General features: G+C 37.0%; 1 long non-coding RNA gene across 2 annotated transcripts in view; it reads right to left on the reverse strand.

Annotated features, from left to right (window-relative positions):
- Nucleotides 1-16,106, reverse strand: part of LOC145665714 (uncharacterized) — a 147,428-nt gene extending 131,322 nt beyond the window's left edge. For both annotated transcript variants that reach the window (XR_014127618.1, XR_014127617.1), the window contains exons 1-2: nt 15,616-16,106; nt 7,187-7,256 (exon numbers count right to left, since the gene is read on the reverse strand). This is a non-coding gene — a long non-coding RNA (uncharacterized LOC145665714). The remainder of the gene's footprint in view (nt 1-7,186; nt 7,257-15,615) is intronic.
- Nucleotides 16,107-21,324: the final 5,218 nt, after the last annotated feature.

Here is a 21,324-nt window from a genome sequence, read left to right on the forward strand (position 1 = left end):
GTAGTCTTTACATTAAAACTATGCACCCATCTGATCCTACTTTTCAGAAGGTTTCTGCCCCTGGAAACCTTATAACCATCTTAAACCTAAGATCTTTAGGAAACACTTAGACTATACGCATTAAATGAAAAACATATTTTAAGTAGTGATTCAAAATTGGAACCAATGGAACAGATTTTTTACTCTAGTGATGAGTTAGTGGGGGAAATATTAAAGATATTCCCTGTATCTGTAATTCTCATTTGTAAGAATAAGACCTTCTGCAGTATTTCCAAAGTCAGTTCTCTACTAAGATTATCCGTGCAGTCTTTACATTAAAACTATAAATCCATCCGATCCTATTTTTGAGAAGACTTCCGCCCCTGGAAACCTTAAAATTATACTAAACCTAAGTTCGGTAGGAAACCCTTAAACTATACGCATTAAATGTAAAATATATTTTAAGTAGTGATTCGAAATTGGAACCAACGGAACAGATTTTTTACTCTAGTGATGAGTTAGTGGGGGAAATATTAAAGTTATTCTTTGTATCTGTAATTCTCATTTGCAAGAATAAGACCTTCTGCAGTATTCCCAAAGTAAGTTCTCTACTAAGATTATCCGTGTAGTCTTTACATTAAAACTATGCACCCATCTGATCCTACTTTTGAGAAGGTTTCTGCCCCTGGAAACCTTATAACCATCTTAAACCTAAGACCTTTAGGAAACACTTAGACTATACGCATTAAATGTAAAATATATTTTAAGAAGTGATTCGAAATTGGAACCAATGGAACAGACTTTTTACTCTAGTGATGAGTTAGTGGGGGAAATATTAAAGATATTCCCTGTATCTGTAATTCTCATTTGCAAAAATAAGACCTTATGCAGTATTCCCAAAATCAGTTCTCTAGTAAGAGTATCCGTGCAGTCTTTACATTAAAACTATCCATCTATTCGATCCTATTTTTGAAAAGACTTCCGCCCCTGGAAACCTTAAAATTATATTAAACCTTAAGCCTCTTTCACATTATCCGGCGATTTGCCGGATCCGGTTCCGGCTGTTTGCCGGATCCAGTTTCGGACCCTTTTATATTATCCGGCGTTTTGCCCTGGATGAAAAATATGCGAGCAGGGTTGCTGTGCAACTGAAGAAACAAAACTCTGTGACTCTTGTCGTGTTGTGGTGGTTGTAATGGACAGACGCAAAATGTGTTTTCTACTTGCCTTGTTGAGACACAGGCAGAAAAAGAAAACGTCAGAGACACATATGGGTTCACCCTTTTTTAGAGAAGCGGTATCTTGAAGGAGATTTTTCTATACTGTTTCCACAATTAAGGGAAGACGAAGGAAAATTCTTTAATTACTTTCGCATGTCTATCGCGTCAACTATTGTCATTCATTAATTTTGTTAACGTGGCTGCAGTGGACAAATGCAAAATAATATGCATTTTATTCGCTTTCTTACCAGGCCCGTAGCCAGCCCAAAAATTTAGAGGGGACCCGGTAGAAGTTAGGGGGGCCCGACCCAATCATAGTATACTTCATCACCATACTATAGTTCATTTGCAAGCCTACCCTAAAACTTTTAGGGAGCCAGCCAAAGTTTAGGGGACCCGGCCCCCCTAGCCCCCCGTGGATACGGGTCTGTCTGTTACCGAAATGAGAGAACATGCCACATACAGAAAAGATGTGCACTTTTTATTAGAGAAGCGGTATTTTGAAAGATTTTTCTATACTGTTTCCACAATTGATAAACTTGGGCAAAATAGCGGCCCGGTTCTGGATATTTAAAATACCGTTCCGGTATTCAACTGTTGTGACTGAGAAAACCAGGCTAAAGTCCTCTCGGGATAGTCAACCGTTGAGGTCTATCCGAGAATCTCAAGCCAACATTCAACCAATGACCCCAAGACTGGTCTGTAGGCATTATTATTATTACTATTATTATTATTATTATTATTATTATTATTATTATTATTATTATTATTATTATTATTATTATTATTATTATTATTATTATTATTATTATTACTAGTTGTTATGCCCGTTCTTCGCACGGGTCAGATAAAATATCAATGTAAGCAAACTGAACAATGAGAGAAGAATTAAGAAACATTTCTAAAATTAGATACATTTTGTGTGAATATATATCCAACAACGTACGTGTTTTCATTTGGAAGGCCGATGAGGGCTGAATTTGAACGTAAACACTATCGGGAGTATCAATATACATCTGAGCGACCTCGACAAATATGAATTCGACACAAATATTGGTCATTTTCTACTACTTTTACATGTCCCGGTAAACGCCCCCTGAGACCCCTCCTTGGTTCGAATTGTGAAAAAATCGGCTCTGGCCTTCAGCCGATACCTCAAAAACTATGAATGTGACACTAACATCTGTCATTTTCTATTACTTTTACATAGAAAGCAAACGCCCCTGTGATCCTGTGGTTCCAATTTTGAAAAAAATTGGGAGTATCACCATTCATCTCAGCGACAGCGAAAACTATTGATTTGACACTAATATCGGTCATTTTTGATTATTTTTACATCTCTTGCAATTCTCCACCCCGGTGACTCCCGGCCCGCATACAATGGTGGTTGAATTTGAAAATCATCGCTAATGAAAGTATCACCATTTATCTCAGAGACCGCGAAAACTGTGAATTTCACACTAATATCGGTCATTGTGGATTATTTTTTACATGTCTCGGTGATCTCCTAGCCCAAGTTCCTTAGCTGATGGGGACTAAATGTGAAAGTAAACGCTATCTTGAGTTTCACCATTGAGCTCAGTGACCCCGAAAGCTATGGATTTGACAATATCGGTCATTTTCGATTATTTTTACATGTCTCGAAATTCCTCCCCCCCCCCTCTGGTGATCCCCGGCCCGCATACAAATGGTGGCTGAAGTCATCGCTAATAGTATGTTATCATTGATCTCAGCGACCGCGAAAACTATCGGTCATTTTCTACTACTTTTACATGTCCTGGTAAACGCCCCCCTGAGACCTCCTGGTTCGAATTTTGAAAAAAAAACGCATCGGTTTGATCTGGAGCCTCGACCACGGTATCCGTTACCAAATTTTGGTAACTTTCGGTCCACTCGTATGGTCCCTAGGCCGCACAAAGACAGACAGACACATAAACCCTTTATTTTATTTTATTTTATTATTATTATTATTATTATTATTATTATTATTATTATTATTATTATTATTATTATTATTATTATTATTATACTATTTCGGGTTTATTCTTTTGTTTTGAGCGTTCCGACTATTGACTCAAGTGTCTTTAAAGCATTGGTCTAGTCTCTGAATTCAGAGGACTATTCAAGAAATTACAGCCAGATAATTATAAAATATATAAAGTACGGTATATTTATCAAATATCACATCATGAATTCTCTCTTGCTTTGCGTAGCAAAATAGTACATAAAGATATAGCAAAAGATTGTATTGCTGAAATATTTGATAGTGTATATTTCAATTTTGGGTTACCACAAATTTATAGAAGGTCATTTGTCCAGTGCTACACGGACATCTCCCAATCTTCTATTACATAATAATTTATATTGATTTCGACACTTCGGTAGTATTGGTCGTTTTCAATTAATTTTACATGTCATATTTCCCCATATATTGTATATACAGGTTTGGTTAATTACTCCAGATGTACTGGGCTAGAACATAACCACATACACAAACACACTCCACATAACACACAAAACCACACGCTCCCATATTATAGCAGCCACTTTCTGCTCTTTCTTGGCAACACTTGCTTCCTCCCCCAACACCCATCCGGTAGTTTGCCGCGTATATGTGAAGAGCGTCATTGCTTGTAATGTTCCGCTTGGCTATACACGGCGATTTGCCGCGCCGGATTCTAGCAGGGAGATCCGGCTGTTTTTGCTCGCCGGACGAATGTCCGGTGACCGCCGCACATATGTGAAGAGCTTCATTGCTTGCAATGTCTTTCTACCTCGTCCGGCAATTCACCGGAACCGGATCCGGCAAACCGCCGGATAATGTGAAAGGGACATAAGTTCGGTAGGAAACCTTAAACTATACGCATTAAATGTAAATCATATTTTAAGTAGTGATTGGAAATTTGAACCAATGGAACAGATTTTTTACTCTAGTGGTGAGTTAGTGGGAGAAATATTAAAGATATTCCCTGTATCTGTAATTCTCATTTGCAAGAATAAGACCTTCTGCAGTATTCCCAAAGTCAGTTCTCTACTAAGATTATCCGTGCAGTCTTTACATTAAAACTATAAATCCATCCGATCCTATTTTTGAGAAGACTTCCGCCCCTGGAAACCTTAAAATTATATTAAACCTAAGTTCGGTAGGAAACCCTTAAACTATACGCATTAAATGTAAAACATATTTTAAGTAGTGATTCGAAATTTGAACCAATTGAACAGATTTTTTACTCTAGTGATGAGTTAGTAGGGGAAATATTAAAGATATTCCCTGTATCTGTAATTCTCATTTGTAAGAATAAGACCTGCAGTATTCCCCAAAGCAGTTCTCTACTAAGATTATCCGTGCAGTCTTTACATTAAAACTATGCACCCATCCGATCCTATTTTTGAGATGGTTTCTGCCCCTGGAAACCTTAAAACCTTATTAAACCTACGATCGGTGGGAATCACTTAGACTATACGCATTAAATGTAAAACATATTTTAAGTAGTGATTGGAAATTTGAACCAATGGAACAGATTTTTTACTCTAGTGATGAGTTAGTGGGGGAAATATTAAAGATATTCCCTGTATTTGTAATTCTCATTTGCAAGAATAAGACCTTCTGCAGTATTTCAAAAGTCAGTAATCTACTAAAATTATCCGTTCAGTCTTTACATTAAAACTATTTATCCATCCGATCCTATTTTTGAGAAGACTTCCGCCCCTGGAAACCTTAAAATTATATTAAACCTAAGTTCGGTAGGAAACCCTTAAACTATACACATTAAATGTAAAACATATTTTAAGTAGTGATTCGAAATTGGAACCAATGGAACAGATTTTTTACTCTAGTGATGAGTTAGTGGGGGAAATATTAAAGATATTCCCTGTATCTGTAATTCTCATTTGGAAGAATAAGACCTTCTGCAGTATTCCCAAAGTCAGTTCTCTACTAAGATTATCCGCGCAGTCTTTACATTAAAACTATCCATCCATCCGATCCTATTTTTGAGAAGACTTCCGCCCCTGGAAACCTTAAAACTATATTAAACCTAAGTTCGGTAGGAAACACTTAAACTATACGCATTAAATGTAAAACATATTTTAAGTAGTGATTCGAAATTTGAACCAATGGAACAGATTTTTCACTCCAGTGATGAGTTAGTCGGGGAAATATTATTAATTCACTACACGCACTGTACTTTTTTCACCAAATAAATTCTGAATACTTTCAACAATAGTTTTTGATAGGCTACGGTGCATAATATGATCCAGGTTAGGAGGACATAAGCATAACATGTACAGACTCCTAACTAGAGTGTTTTTTGGCGTACTTCGCCGAAAAGAATAATATCACCTTATACACGTAACAATCTTTGGTAAATGGAAGAATCGGATCCATGCGAGACATTAATGCAATAATTATAAAAATGAATACAATGTGTTTTATCTCTTTATTGTTATAAACAGTTTCTCAAAACAAAATCGTGTCCAGTCAAAGGTTGGCCTCTTTGGCTTGTTGGCCCTGGATATTTCCCAATCCGTGTACCGTGTACTCACGCCCTTACTCGGAATTACGACCTGAATTTGGTGAATATAATTTTTTTTCTCTAATTGATTTCTCTCTCGAAATACGGTTAAGCATCATTAGCATTCTCAGTGAGCGAATTTTTACCGTTAGCCGCTATATGTAACAAGGCTACGAAAACCCGTTGATTATCAGGAAAATTAGTAGTTCTAGTAAATAATAAACAATGCGAATGATCATGGAAACTTTTGAAACTTCTATGGTCTATGGAACACAAAGATTCTATACCGCGCTCACGAAAGCTCTCCACTGAGTTCCATCCTTAGCCAACTGGATCCAATTATTAATAATACTTAAATTAAATTTAACGCATGAATACTGTATTATATAAATTATTGTTCACAAATTCTTGAAATAGAATTGAAGAAGAAATCGTTCAGTGAAACTATTAATATTATATCTTCATTTAAAAAAAAATTATTGGATCAAAAGATCCAATATATTTCAGGCAAAAATTTTCTTGTAGGCCTTATATCTGGAGAACTACATATAGTGTAGTGAGCCCAAAACTACCACTTAACTCACTATGATGTCTTTATTCCGTAAAAAATAAGAAATCTCAATTTAGGGGCCATTCAAAATTTTTGTGGGCCCTGAACCAAAAAATCCAATGTTTTTCATTCAATTATAAAATTTCTTGTAGGCCTTTGATCTGGAGAACTACATATACTGTAGCCAAACCAAAACTACCACTTAGTATGATGAGCTTATTCCGTAAAAGATACGAAAACTTGATTTAGGGGCCATTCAAAAATTTTATGGTCCCTGACCCAACATCTAATTATTGGCCAATATCGCAATCTTTTGATCCATTTTTTGGATCATTCATAAAATTCTTGTTTTATTAAATAAATTAACAACTTGGAAAATCTGGATGGTGCTTCTACATAGCCTTAGCTTTTGGTATACAGGGGGAAATGGAAAACTTGTAGGTTTTATTTTCTATGAAATTTCAGCAACAATTTTGTTAGGGGTTTCTTCGGTAATTTTTTAATATATATAGGTAATATCAAGCTTACAATTATCTATAATTCTAGGGGGCAATAGAAAAAGAAAACTATTTCGTACTAGGGATATGTTATTGTCCCTATACTAATCCCCTAGTTAGAGATTGAGGTGGGTGGTTATCAGAAGTAACAACGGTGCTTCAAATATTACCAAACTGCATAGAAGCAATGATGTCAAAATAAATTCCGACTTGTAGATTTAAACGCAATTAAAAGAATTTAGTCACTTATTTAATATATCTCAAATAATGTTAATTAATATATTCATCTGCTTTCAAGTTATACACCGAACAGGTGTATAATAATTCTAATAAGATATCGGCCACAATATTGATCATAAATTTTAAAAAATGAAACAAAGCAAAACAATTTGCTCAATACTTTGTGGTAAGTATAATATTACTTACTTTGTGAAATATTGAGTTTCCACCAGATGTAACATCATCTTTGCTTCCGAAAATGTTTCGTAATGAGTATCTAAAAAAATATAAAAGAAGAATCATACTAGGAAAAGTTCGAAAATATATTGTAAAACTTTATCCCATATAGGTCATAGGTAGAGCCTTAATAAAAAATGTGTCCGGAATCGACTCCCACTACCGGCTTTTATTTTAAAATTTCCATTATAAAAAAGTATTTTGTTTTTTACAAAATACTATACAAATAATCTCTTCAAATTTACAAGCTAAGTTATAGGTAGTCTTTAACCGTAAGGTCTCAGACAGAATATCTGCAAAGCCCAGAAGCAGGCTAAGCAGAATGGAGTTAAGGGCCCAAAGCTCCGATGCAAGCAGTGGGTTGGTTAAGTGGCCAACAGAGGCCCGAAGCAGGCTAAGCGGCTGAGGTTAGGATTCCCAGTGAGAGCTCCGAAGCAGGGTAAGCCAGGAGAAAGGAAAGGCGTAGTCCCGCAGCAGACTAGAGGCTTGGGGTTAGGTTACTAATAATGTTCCGAAGCAAACAATAGGAGAGGCACCAGTGAACTGGTACAGAATTTCCGTCGTCCAGCCAATTTATAAGGTCCTTGGATGGCGGTGGCGCTGCTGCTCCGTTGATATCGTTTGCTCCATGGGAGAGGCCAGAAGCTCGTCGTCTGCAGGTGATAGTAGATCCATCTGGTGGTGTTTGTAAACACTAGCGTGTAGAATTGTTTATACACAACACCATGTGGGGAATTACAATATAATATTACTACTATTATATCAATTTACAGATATACAAGAAGCAATTTAAATATAGGACTTGTGTTACAAATACAACATTTTCTCCAATAAACATTTTTGTTGAAATAAATTTATAAATACTGTTATGAAACTCCCGCAGCATATACAAGGGCTAAACAATAAGTTTTTGCCTTCGTATGGAAAGTGATGAATTGAATGAATGAAATTTGCCTAGTAAAGTGTTCACATCTCAAGATAATGTACGAGAGAGAATCAGAAACTAAGGTTAAAAGGCCGATATTTCTGGATTTTTGTCTGTTATAGAGGAATGAGGTGTGCGGTAATTTTAATACATGGAGTTGGCAACTGTGCATAGTTTCAACCACCTACAGCGCTAGTTGAAAGTGAACACAAATGGCGATTCGTTTGGAAAACTAATCTTGCGAAGATGTCCGTTTAGTTACTCGATTTCTGCGGGCGAAATAGTGATTATTGGCCGATACTGTGAGGCCTTGACACGATTGCGTGAACCAATCAGGATGAAACGGCCAGGACTTCTCACCGAGGGCGTCATCTTCTTTCACGACAACGCGCGCCTGCATACAGTCCAGAAGACTACCATGCTGTTAAAGCAGTTTCGCTAGGACATCATCGACCACCCTCCATACAGCCCGGAACTAGCTCAAAGCGACTTTCACCTGTTCCCGCACTTAAAGGAACACAGGAGACCGTCGTTTGGCTTCATACGAGAAAGTGAAACACTTCGTGACAAGAGTCTGAGTGCGCAAGGACAGGATTTTTACTAGGAGGGAATCTTCAAACTCATCCCACGATGCAACAAGTGCCTCAATTAATATGGAGAGTATATCGAAAAATAACCTAATATATGTATTATCTGTTGGCTGTATAGGTTGTATGAAATAATATATACACATTTCACTGCAGGCTTTATAATGTTACTTTCTGCTCACCCTTTGTCTAACGTGATTTTTTTTTTTTTATGTTTTTGGATACAAGAGGCTTGAAACTATGATATCTTAGATGAGCAAAAGTATAGAACTATGCTCATATATTTTCAGAAACAGCAAGTTGATTGTGTATCTGAAGTGTTGCCCTTATGTATAGCAAATGAGAATAAATTTTACGATCGTCTTGTGACCATCGACGAATATTGGGAACAGAAATTAAAGTTATGAATAAAGAGTGCAAACGTTCCCACCATTTTTAAGAAAAGTGCTCAGCGTTGTACCAAAAGAGTCATGTTCTCAATTCTGCAAATAATCCTCACTGATTACCTAACCTGCCATCATAGCGTGACTGGAATTTATTACAGGGGTTCGTTCAGACAAACTTCGTGATGCTGTGAAGGTAGGAGCACTGTGGGATACCTAATAACAGTGTCCGTCTGTTAGTTGACAATGCTTCCGCCCACAAAGTCCAGGAAACATAAAATTATGCAATCCTTCGGTTATCAGTTAATTGCCCATCCACCACAATCCTATAACGTTGCTCTATCAGTCTTTTTGTTTTGAAAAATGAAGCTCCGATGAAAAGAAGGCGCTTTTATTTGGATCCTGAAGTCATTTCCACTATGAAACAGTGCTTTTTCTAGCCAATGTGACACTTTCTGCAAAAACCAAGTGTGGAATTTGATAGACAATTTTAAGAGTGTGTAACTTTGCACGATAACCGTGTGGAAAAGAACAAATAATATGGGTTGAAAACTTCTAACCAGTGTTTCTATACGAAGGCAAAACTTATTGATAACCCCTCGTGTATGTGCAAATGTTGACTTGGTGCTGCTGAAACGTTATATTTTCCCATCCTCTGTGACGTAACCAAAGGATGATTCGATGTCAGGTGTATGATATTACTAACTACGTATATTTTTAAAAACAGCCTAAGGTGCCCAAACGAGCAAGAGGTATTTTGTTGTTGAACAGGGATTGTGAAAGTGGTAATGGAGAACACACAAATCGTAAGTGATTCCACACATTCTGTGGAATTATTAAATTTCATGCCGGTGACTCGCAGCCACTGACCAAGATCATGTTTTAATGTTGTACTCAGAACATCATGGAGACTAAACCTCGGAAAAGTGTTCTCACAAATGCATACACTATGCTTCTGTCGTTCGCGGCACCTAGCAACAAGGATCGCTGTCTGGATGTTCGTAGTTCACTTAGAGTAAGAAGTAACTTAGGGTTAACAGACGTGGTGAACTGTTATACAACGATTCATGCCAACATGTCGAAGGACTGTAAAGCCTACTCACGACTGGCAGTTTTGCAGTAACTTTCCCCTATCTTCCGTATTCTTCAGATGTTCGTACCATTGACTTTTCTTCCTCCGGCAACACAATCACTTCTTGGCAAGGAAAAACTTCTCTGATTACCAGATGGTGTAAAGTGTGGTTCAGGACTTCTTCACACAATAGACCACTCCAGACTTCTTTCGTCACATGTTGGCTGAGCAATGGTCAAAGCGTGTGGTCGCAGCCGAGGACTGCTTCGGCTAACTAGGTATTGTGGTTTCCTTTGAAAGTAGCATGTGTCAGTTGGACTTTCATCAAACATCCCAACACTTAATGTTTTTAACTATTAAGACAAAGTCACTTAATGTTTAATCAAACATAAATCTTTCCCAGTTTGAACAAATTATTCTTCATGCATCATAATGGGATGACCAGTAGATCAAGGTAGCACATGATTTGCTAACTGTGTGACTTAATAAACCTAAAACTTTCTCTTATCAGATACAAGTTGGTCACTATAAAACATCTTTATCAATCCAATCCAGTGATGGTTACTTCCCGAAGGTCTAAACATAATAATGGTCGTCAGCCACATATCTCTTTTCCAGTGGCTTTCAAAACCACTTACGCAGGAATTTGTTTCGGGAGAAGTCCAAAGGTTTTGGAAGAGAGTCCAAAAGCAATGTAAAGGTAAATTACACAAAAATTTGTAAACTCGCCACAAAAATTAGATTAAATTTACAGAAAAGTTGGGATTTGGGGAGAGTAATTCCCCAAAAGATCCACTCCCTGCATACATGACTGATTTCCAGTTAAATCCTCAATGTGTTACGCATGATAGCGTTGTGACAAACACTACAAATTTTATGGTGTCGTTTCCAAAGGGGCGTGAGTCTCTGCTTTTTGTAATTTGAGTTAAGTATGGATAAGCCTAGCATATTTTCAGGGCACGAAATGGGGACATTTTTGTGATAAGAAGTAAAGAATACATGGCAATTATTGACCATTTTATCCATTAAATTATTCGTGTGAGCAATGGACATTTTAAGTTTTGAAAAATAAATAAACACATAACAATTACTGTGTGAAATAAAATAACTATTAATGAAAAGTAGCTTCATTTGAGTGTGCCGTCTTCAGTTAGAAGAAAGTCAGAAAGAAAACACTGTTCCGACTCCATTTGAACGTCTGGTAGCCTTAAGTACACAGTAAAAAATGGTTGTGTTAATTCAACTCAATTTTAACACAGGGCAGTGGTTCCAGCGTGACTACCACTATGCGATGTTAGTTCAACACATACCCCCGCGGTGTTGGCGTTTAACACAGGGAGTGTGATACGTCTTTAACACACAACCGGTGTTGAGCCGTGCCGTAAGCATTAATGAACCACAAAATTACTCCCTCAAAATATGTTAAATCGCCTATATGCGTAATGTGTTTACATTATGCTGATTCTAAAAAAATACTTTAAACAAGTAAAAAAATATACTCCAGTGGAGTGGGGGAGGGCACGAACCACCAACCTTCCAATTACTAACCACGTGCTCTTCCCACTTGGCGACGGGGGCGATGAAGAAAACGTCGCTTGTAGAAGGATTAATTGTCTTTTGAATTGGGTTAATCAGAGTGCTCTTTAAACCGCGTATATTCGACGATAACCGTTCGGGTAAGATAAAATCTGCTCGCCATGTAGACCTAATTTTATAACAAAATGACGACTGTCTATTTACTCTATTTTATAGTTCTTCTATATAGTTCTTCACTTTCAAATGATCGGCGACAGTTGCCATCTAATAAAGTTGATGCGTTTGTTACTTCTAGTACACAATCGCTTAGAAAAAGAAGCAATAAATACATCAAATGTGGAAGATGAATTTAGAACAACTAAATGGCACATGCCTAGCACATCTTGTGCTGTTAGGGTTTCTTCAGAAACATTATGTAAAACAATTGAAAACACATCGCGCGGTTTGCATTTTGAAATTTTGCGTATAGCTGGATTTGTTTAAGTATTTCTTTCTACTGTGTTTGTCTGTAGCTTCAATTCATAAGCCTTTATAATTAGATGCCCAACATATTTGGCAATCACGCAGAAAACAACACCGAAGATTTTACACTTGTGTTAATTTTAACACACAGGCTGTGTGTCATTTCAACTACCGGCATTCGACACACAACTTCAAATGGAGAGTGAGTTGTTCTAACCACTTGTTTGTGTTATATTTTAACACAATCGTGTTAACACATAGGCATGTCGTTGAAATAACACAACGATTTTTTACAGTGTATGAAGGTAGATTGTGTAGGTCTAAGACGAGAATATTTATACAGTGAAACCTGTATATGTTGCCCACCACAGTTCCATTTAACATTAGCCAACTTAGGTGGCCAAGTTACAGAAAATAAGTGTGATTGGTATATATTTAGAATATGATTTTTAGTATTACTTGATTGTAAAATTTTAATAAGCAATGACATGATAGCTACTTTTAAATAATGTATTTAGAGTAATCATAACAATACACAGTACTAGAAAAAGTTACTATAGTATGTTTAATATACATGTATAAAAAGTTTTCCTTCATTCTTTTTGGCATATATGCACATTCTAATTTTGCTACCTCTTGTTAATGAGCTACAAATGTTTTTCTCGGAATAAAAGATATTTTGAGAAAAATCTTGAGGGAATTCATATCTCAAAACCTCCACTGTCTTCCGACAAGCCGTCAAGTGCCAATAGTTGACAATTGAGATGGTTAGCTATAGCGAGAATTTTCCGGAATTACTAAAGCTCTCCACTGATGAAAGGAGCCGATATAGCTAATGGTTTTACCAAAACAGACAGGGTCAACAAATACGTACAACTATTTCCTGAATTCCTGTACGTGCCTTTTCTTATTCATATCTTCCTTCACCACCCATTTATCAGGATAGTGCTCTTACCTGATAGTGGGAATTCATGCTTCTTTGTCTTCAGTCACAGAACTTCTGTCTCTCATAAGGGAATACGAAAGAGTTAAGAAAAATAACAAACCGGTATTTTGCGTGGCCAAGATACACAGGTAAATTTATCATTATGATCATAGGGTAAACATTGCTTCAATGCGGCCAACTTCCAGGATAGACAGGTGGACAACTTACAGAGTAATAAAAAACAAATGTCTTTATAGAAAAATACAGGTTCAAGACGAACCAAGCCAATATGAGCAGGTGGCCAAGTTGACAGGTTTTACTGTACATAGTCTATGGCATCAATTGGAAGCACTGTGCTACTACTGTAAGCTACGAAATATGATTACAAAGGTGTAACAATGAGTAAGATGAATTTCTTTATTTAATGAAAAACGTGGAGAGACACATATCTGAAATTGTATCATGTTAACCACAGGAACCATTGAGGTCAAAACTGCATTCCAATGTAACACCTAATCGTCCATGCCCTTTGCAAAGAAATGTTGCTCCAGGTTTCCTAACTAGGTAACTGTTGTACCGTTTCCAGTGTATCGAAACTCAGCAAGTGGAGGCTTTTCTTCAGAGGTCTAAACAAGCGTTAGTCGGAAGATATTAAATCAGGGCTATATGGAGAATGGATAAGAATTTCCTAGCTGCTTTCAGCCTATCCACGTTTTGGCAGTATGTGTCTGCAGTAATGCTCATACCTTTTCCCAGAAATTCAATGTGAATAACATACTGACGGTTCCAAGACACATTAGCCACTGTTTTCTTGGTAGATGTTGTGGCCTTGAATTTCATGGTCAATGGTAACGACTAACGTTTCCATGTCATGCTTTGGGCTTTTAATCCAGGTGTCCGTAGGGGTATTGGAATTTCATCGCCCGTTATGATGTGATGAAAGAATTAATTTCTTTAGTGGGTATATCGTGTGAGGTGGGTCAGGAAAATGCCCATTCAAAGATATTTTTGGTCCTTACTCAGATATTTTTGGCATACAACACGCACACACTTTCCGGAAGCCAATTTGGTCACGGACTATGTGATACTCCTCACTGAACCATATGGGACCGATACTGCAACCTCACTCTTCTATCTTCACGAATGATAGTATCGACGTCACACACATTCCTGTCGGTGATGGAGGCTGCTGGTCTGCCACTTTTGTTATTATCTGTCACAATACTCCTACCACTTGTGAATGCTTTGCACCACATGTACACACTTGTTTCTGTGACATAAAACTCTCTCCATACACCTCCAACAATTCTCAATGAATTTCGTATGGTTTCTGTCCCTTAACCCTACACTATTAACACACGCGCATCTCTTCCTTGGAGTAATGTTCAAGTGGATGCCCCTTTAAACATTTCTAGGTACCAGACAGATTGATGTAAAAGTCTGTAATTACCATCAGACTTTCCTCTCCTTATTATCTATGATGTACAAAAAAAATAATTAGCTACACAAAACACTCAGATTTGAGAGACAAATTCGCCTTGTTTTTTGAAACACCTTTGGATGATTTTAAAAGCAATTCAGTTAAAGACTGTTAAAAGTTACTCTCCTGTTCTAAAAATTAGCTTTGATTGACTTATACTCTTATAGAAACCACTACCTTATAGTTGAGATAATGTTAAGAAATAGATATCGAATTTCTGGAAAGATTGAACTTGGCCTTCCAAAAGTTCTCAATAAAATCTAAGAATATTTGAAGAGAGGGATCAAATGTCGTTTGAAACAATAATGACTCATATTATTGTTTAATATTCTTAATTATGGAGAACCTCAATTGTGGTGTTGGAAATGGATCAGGGATATACATTTGTAACTATATTCCCTTTGATCAGCGTCGTAACTTAGATTCTTTTTGGGGGAGGCAAGCATTAATACGGCCCCCTAGAAAAGTTGTACTAATTCTTGGGCCCCCTCTTTCCATCCTTTCTCATACTCTTTATGAGCCTCCCGGATCCTGTGCATTCTTCCGTATGGCAAGGTCTGCGGGGCCTTTAGTTACATCCCAGGGCCCGTTCCGTACATGACAAATTAATTAAGGGGACAATATTGACAAAGCTCGAAGCCATACGAATAAATATTATTTCCAGGGCCCCTTAGAGTAGACATATTTTACTGAAATGGGCCCATGACTCATTTTTGTTTTATTTACATTTTATGTGCTGTTTTGTTTATGTAATTTAGTGAACTTCTTTCATGCTTCATTTATAATTTCATGTTCGTATCGTATACGAAGTAAGCAAAATTTTGTCTTAAAGTGGGCCCCACTAGAACGGCGGGGAGCTTCCCTGGGGGCAGTTGCCCCTCACGCCCCCTCCCACAAATTACGACCTTGCCTTTGATAACAAAAAAACTAGGTATATGAATTTCTCTAGATCTTAATTCTGAAAGAAACGAGATATTAATTTTAGATATTCCACTTACTAACTTAAAAATAAACATTTATTCAACTTACCTTAATATGTAGGTAACAAGTTGAAAAACCATGAGTATAGGCCAGGTTACTATAAATGAGCTTCACGTTTCTGATTTCGACGCAAATCCTCGAAAATTTCACACTCTAAGCATCCGTAGTTGCAAAATCATACTTCGTATCATCCTTCATTTATCTTCTCCATGGTAGCATCAGGTTTAATTTTTATTTTAATATTTGTATCTGTATTATTTTAGGTTCACCTCCGACCACTGCATTTGCAGAATATTCCAAAGAAATGCTGAATCCAGTGAAAGGAATTCTAATCCAATCATTGCCTGGTATTTAATATATCATAGTAGACCCCAAATGACAAAAGTGTTGATGTACCGGTATGTAACAACCGCATCAATATTGCAATATTGCTGTGAATTGGTATTTTTCCTGTCGAATGATTTATTTTCTTTCTCAAAGCCGGTATATTTTTTGGATCAATGTTTAATTCACAAATATGACAGTAAATAGCCATTATTTTATTTTAGGTATTTCAACTAGTTCAAGAATGCGTATAAGAATGACCAGTATAGCATAGCAACAGTGCATTCTTTTTAATGACTAGAAAATACTCATTGTTGCTATTTTACTAGATAATCTAATGTATTACTCACAGTACAACAATTGCCCAGATTCGAATTACTGGTACTTAAAGGAAGATATTTGTAAATTTCTAATTTTGTGTCCCATTCTCTGAACATAGTTTCTACAGTATTTATATAGATTATGTATAGCCGGTCTCGCAATAATAGAAACACTGGAAATTGGAAGCAAGTCACATATTTGGGTTGGCAACGGTCAGACGGCAACCACAAGGCCGGCTGTTATAGTAATATGTTAGGGAAAACTCTGTACTACATGAGGAGAAATAGAAAGCGCGATGTATAATGAATTAAGCAGACTGTGATAGTGGCACTCGATTATGTCGTGCGAGCCTGACGAAAATGCCAATTGTGTCACGGATGAGTGACAACGTGTGATATGGTCGAATGAGTTATCATTCAGCATATTTTAAACCACGAGCAGGTTTTATGTCTCCGCATAATCGTGAAACGTGGTGGCACCACTGTAATGCTGTGAGCAGCAATATCCTGGATTTCAGTGGATTTCGTACTGACGGTTACGATCTACGTTACTGTCTATGATTATGTCGCTATTTTAGGGGACGATGTGCATCATATATTCCAGATGTTATTTCCGGGTAATTACACCATATTCCGGGGTGATAATTTCCCATTCATACAGCTGGAGCTGTTAAGATGTGTGGTTTAAGGAACATCATGATACATGAAAGCATGTTCTGACTCACCCAGTTCTCGAACCTAAACGTAATTCGACGTCTATGGTTCGTTTTCGAGACAAGAATACGGCGGGCATTTGCGTCTTAATCCTTTATTACGGAACTGAATTTTTTTGCGCGCTACCCTAGCCAACCGTTTTAAGTTTTTTACAAGGAAGCGGGTGAGGGTAGATTTACGTCGAAGTTGTACATCCGAGTGTAACGTAATGTTACGTGGTATTATCATGGGTGTAAAGGTGGAGCAAAACGAGCCCTGCGGGACTTCTAACCCCATTCGCTCGCTAAAGCTCGCTCAGCAATGTTTCGTAACGTAAATAAATCACTTTTTATGCATTATATATTGTGTACAAGGGCAAATGAATACTATTATCTTATTTTAATGATAATAGTGTTATGAAAATTAAAACAAAAAATTAAAAAAAAACTTTCCCTGGGCCGGGTTTGAATCCACGTGAAAAACGATTTTCGTTACTACTGCGTCTTCTAGCACGCTCGGGCACAGGAACCGATAGCGGCTCTCGTTTGGTTTGTGCTATATGTATGCTACGTATCGAAATACGGATAACTTCAACCAATCAGGACCATGTATTTAGCTCGTCATTAAAGTATATGCCACGAAAGTAGGTGAAGCTCTGCACGCTAAATAGTACTTTTTACAATGTCTGTAACTCCATTTTACGTCCCATAAGAGCTGCTGTAGAGTGAAATGTGGTCCAATGTCATATTAATTCGGTAAGTTTTTTTTTTTTTTTTTTGTCATTTTAAATTGGTAAGTGAAGTAGGCCCATGTGTTTATTTGTTAAGAGACAACTCTTGTTACTTAATTTTCGCTCACTCGTCTATTAACTACTGTTTAAAGTTTTGTAAAATAAATAAATAAATAAAATAATAAACTCAATGACAATACAATATTGTCATATAGTTATCTCCCTACTTTATCGTTTTGCTCTAAAATTAAGTTACTACCGGTACTATATTATGTTTAGATTGCGTATATCTGTAGACAACGCCAGTTATTTAAAGATTATTTCAATAGGTGGCAGAGTAGTTCAGTACTGATTCGAGATCTTCCTGTAGCACCTTTAACGAAGAAATAACAACTATTGCCTTCCACAAGTATTCTTTCATTCTTTTCTTATTAACCTTTCTGCGAAAGGTTTGAGGGAAGTCTTGTAAAATATTCTTAGAAAATAAAATATGTAAGCTCACACTTCACACATTGAAAGCATGTGGTATTTTCAAGTAAGGAAGTTGGGAGGAAGTAAACAATAAGTGTATTTTTTTAATTCGTAAACAATTATTTTATAAAATGAATTTAACAAAAAAAACATAACTATTATACGAAATTAGGAATAAGACCTAAGCAGGGACGTAGTGTCCATTAAGGCTATAATGCTTAGCCTATCCATTTATTTACACATCAGCCTGAAATGTTGCTTTTGGACATTGATACAATTAATTTTATTAAAATGCATTTATTTTATAATACACTGTTTAAACGTCAAGCGAGTTGAAGCGAAGCTTCTGTAAAAACGCATTGAAGGCTATCGGCGGCTAGCCTTCCGCTTCTCTCATGGAATTAGAAGAATGGGGCGATGACAATCACTTTCCCGCTACCCTCAGCAGACATTCAACACGATACAACGAAAGTGGACGAATGCTGACGAAAGGCTAGTCTTTCGGGTGTTTGGCGAAACAAAAGCGACAGGACGCGGTCTTGTAAGAAAATATAGATAGAGCAGAGGCTATGAAAAATTTAGAAGCTCGCATTCAGTAAAAAGTTGTGACAAAAAATGTTATGTTATTATGAAAAGTATTAATATATCAAGGACCTTATTGCATACTGGTTTGCGTTATCACAGCGTAAAATTTACATTTAAGTTGGTGATATGATAATTGACATAGCAGTTATAATTGCTTGTATTTTTTGCGTTGCGTTGGGTTGCTATCCGCAAGTTTTTCGAAGATCGATACTGAAGGAGGCCTCAGATGAGGTATGTTTTTCTTTTTACTTTTCTCACACTAAATCTAAATTTTTTTTCTGTAAAAATCACCGATTGACTGTGAACTGCTGCTCCACTTTTTTCCATTAATACGCTGATATGTGTTGTTGTGGGTGAAGTGGTTAAGTTTGTGTGTATGATTTCGGGAATTTACAATTAATATAGTCATATATCCGTTTTTATTTGTTTCTTTGAAAGAGTATATGAAATTCTAATAACTTCGTTTGTTACATTCTTTAAATAATTGATTGGAATTTTTTAGTAATCTATCGACTGTCTAATAAATTGGAACCGCAAATGTACGAGTATTTTTCTAAGGGGAGTATGAAGCATAGCCACTCTTATACTATTTTTTGCATTATATGATAAACATATTGCATAAATTAGCATTTTTCTATCAAGCATTACAGCCAGGGTCGTAGTTAGAACAATAAGACGTGATCGTTTTAATAAGGGTGGGATTGTGCTTTTTTGGTGGAGAGAATGGGTATCTTGGATTCACTTTACACTGATTTATACATATAACAAACAATTATAAGTTGGAGGGAACTGGGCCTCTCTTAACCACCCTCTAGCTACGATTCTAATTTCAGCCTACCCATTTCAAAACTTCACGCTACGTTACTGGACCTAAGGCTAAACGCATTCACGGTGAATTATTGTTGAAGTGACGTTTTCGTTATCAACTAAAGCAGGGGGCCCACGGTGGTTCTGTGGTAGAGCACTTGCCTCTGGTGGGTGCGGTCCCTGGTTCGATCCCTGGAGAAATAAGTTGTAGTGGATAATATCGTGTCCGTGAATTTGCTCGTGGTACTCCCATTTCCTCCCACATTCTTACTCCACCAAATATTCCTTCATCATTCACGTGCCTTAATAATCCGTCTCCTTTAGCATAAAGAGTATAATCGCGGGGCATCAAACTGAAAAGATTTTCATTCAAGAAAAGAATCAAGAAACATGGGACACTAGTTAGAATAGATTACACTCAACGTACAAAAATTTTAGCTCGCAACTTTAGATATAGCACCAAATACTTTTAGTCCAGTCCCATTTCTTCATTTGAATAAACAGAAGTAGGACACTTGCATGTGTGCATGTGTTTAATTTATGCTACAAACTGGGCATTACGGTAGCAATGTTCTAGAATACACAAACAAGCTACGATACATGATACGTACGTTCATTGCATGAAAGGCTCCCTTCCAGCGTGTGTGGGCCCTGGTTTGAATCCCGAGGTTGATACGTTAGAGCATAGTTACTGTATATGCTACAAAGTATCTACAACATGATATGTGAGAGTGTACTTGCATGAAAAGACACTGTCGGAATACTGTCAGAAAAGTGTCCAGAAACATGTATAGTTCAGTTTGAACACGGATCGTCTGGTTGATAGTCACGTACGTATTTATTCCTTCTCCGCGCCTAGGAATGGCAATTCCTTGCTACTAGACACTAGTTTTGTCATCTGCTGTGAGATCTTGCCACTTTGTCATATTTTAACGGAGTCTATCGCTGAAACTAGCCCTCGTCACATTTTTGTTTATTTGTTTGTTTTACCTCTAGTATCACCCCCCGTTGAGTATGGGCGGAAGTTTTAGTACACCCAATCTAGATCTACCTCGGTATATAATAGAAACCCGTCTTTTTATACGACAACCCTAATGCTAAGTTAATGGCGTACCACTTGAACCTCAGCCATTTTATTACTAGCATGTACATCATTTTTCTTTATTTAGGAAAGCGCATTAAACGCGAATGACAGGTCAGAATTTAATGACTCTCTTACTGCCCCCCAAAAGCAATCCTATCTACGCCACTGCTTGTAAAATCGTCCTTTTCTGTATGTAAAATGTGGCAAAATTATTTTTTAATGTAAGCTGTAATTTAAGTTAACATTCGATTATCCCATTCTATATATTTTCACGCGAACTAGGTTACACGGATATAAAAGTAAGTTCTAGAAAATATCTATGTAGTCATTGTACACTCACTGGTATACTGATGTCGTGACACAAAATTACAGTTCAGTATATTCGGTTGCCCGAACAGAATTGAACATTTTCTGCATATGTTATGCGTAAACGCATTTGGATTTCTAAAACACGCCAAAATCGCACTTCCCCCTTCTCTAGTAGCTAACACGCTAGCTTTTTGTATACACGGACATGCGTTTGATTCTCAGTGTTCAGAACATGCTGCAAGAAGATAAATAAATGTTCTTACTTCATATTTCCTTTCGTTCTTTCTATCATTCATTCTGAATGTCCGAAAGTTAGTAGTAACAAGTAAAAGTAAGAAAGTTCAGAGCCATAACAATCAGTGACGCAAGAGACGCAACACACCAAGGCCCCCGAACAAAAGTGTCCTAGCCCGCCCACCACTGTTTGAAGCTCA

The sequence above is a fragment of the Thermobia domestica genome, chromosome 12, assembly GCF_964235325.1.
Source record: "Thermobia domestica chromosome 12, izTheDome1.hap1.1, whole genome shotgun sequence".
Lineage (NCBI taxonomy): Eukaryota > Metazoa > Arthropoda > Insecta > Zygentoma > Lepismatidae > Thermobia > Thermobia domestica.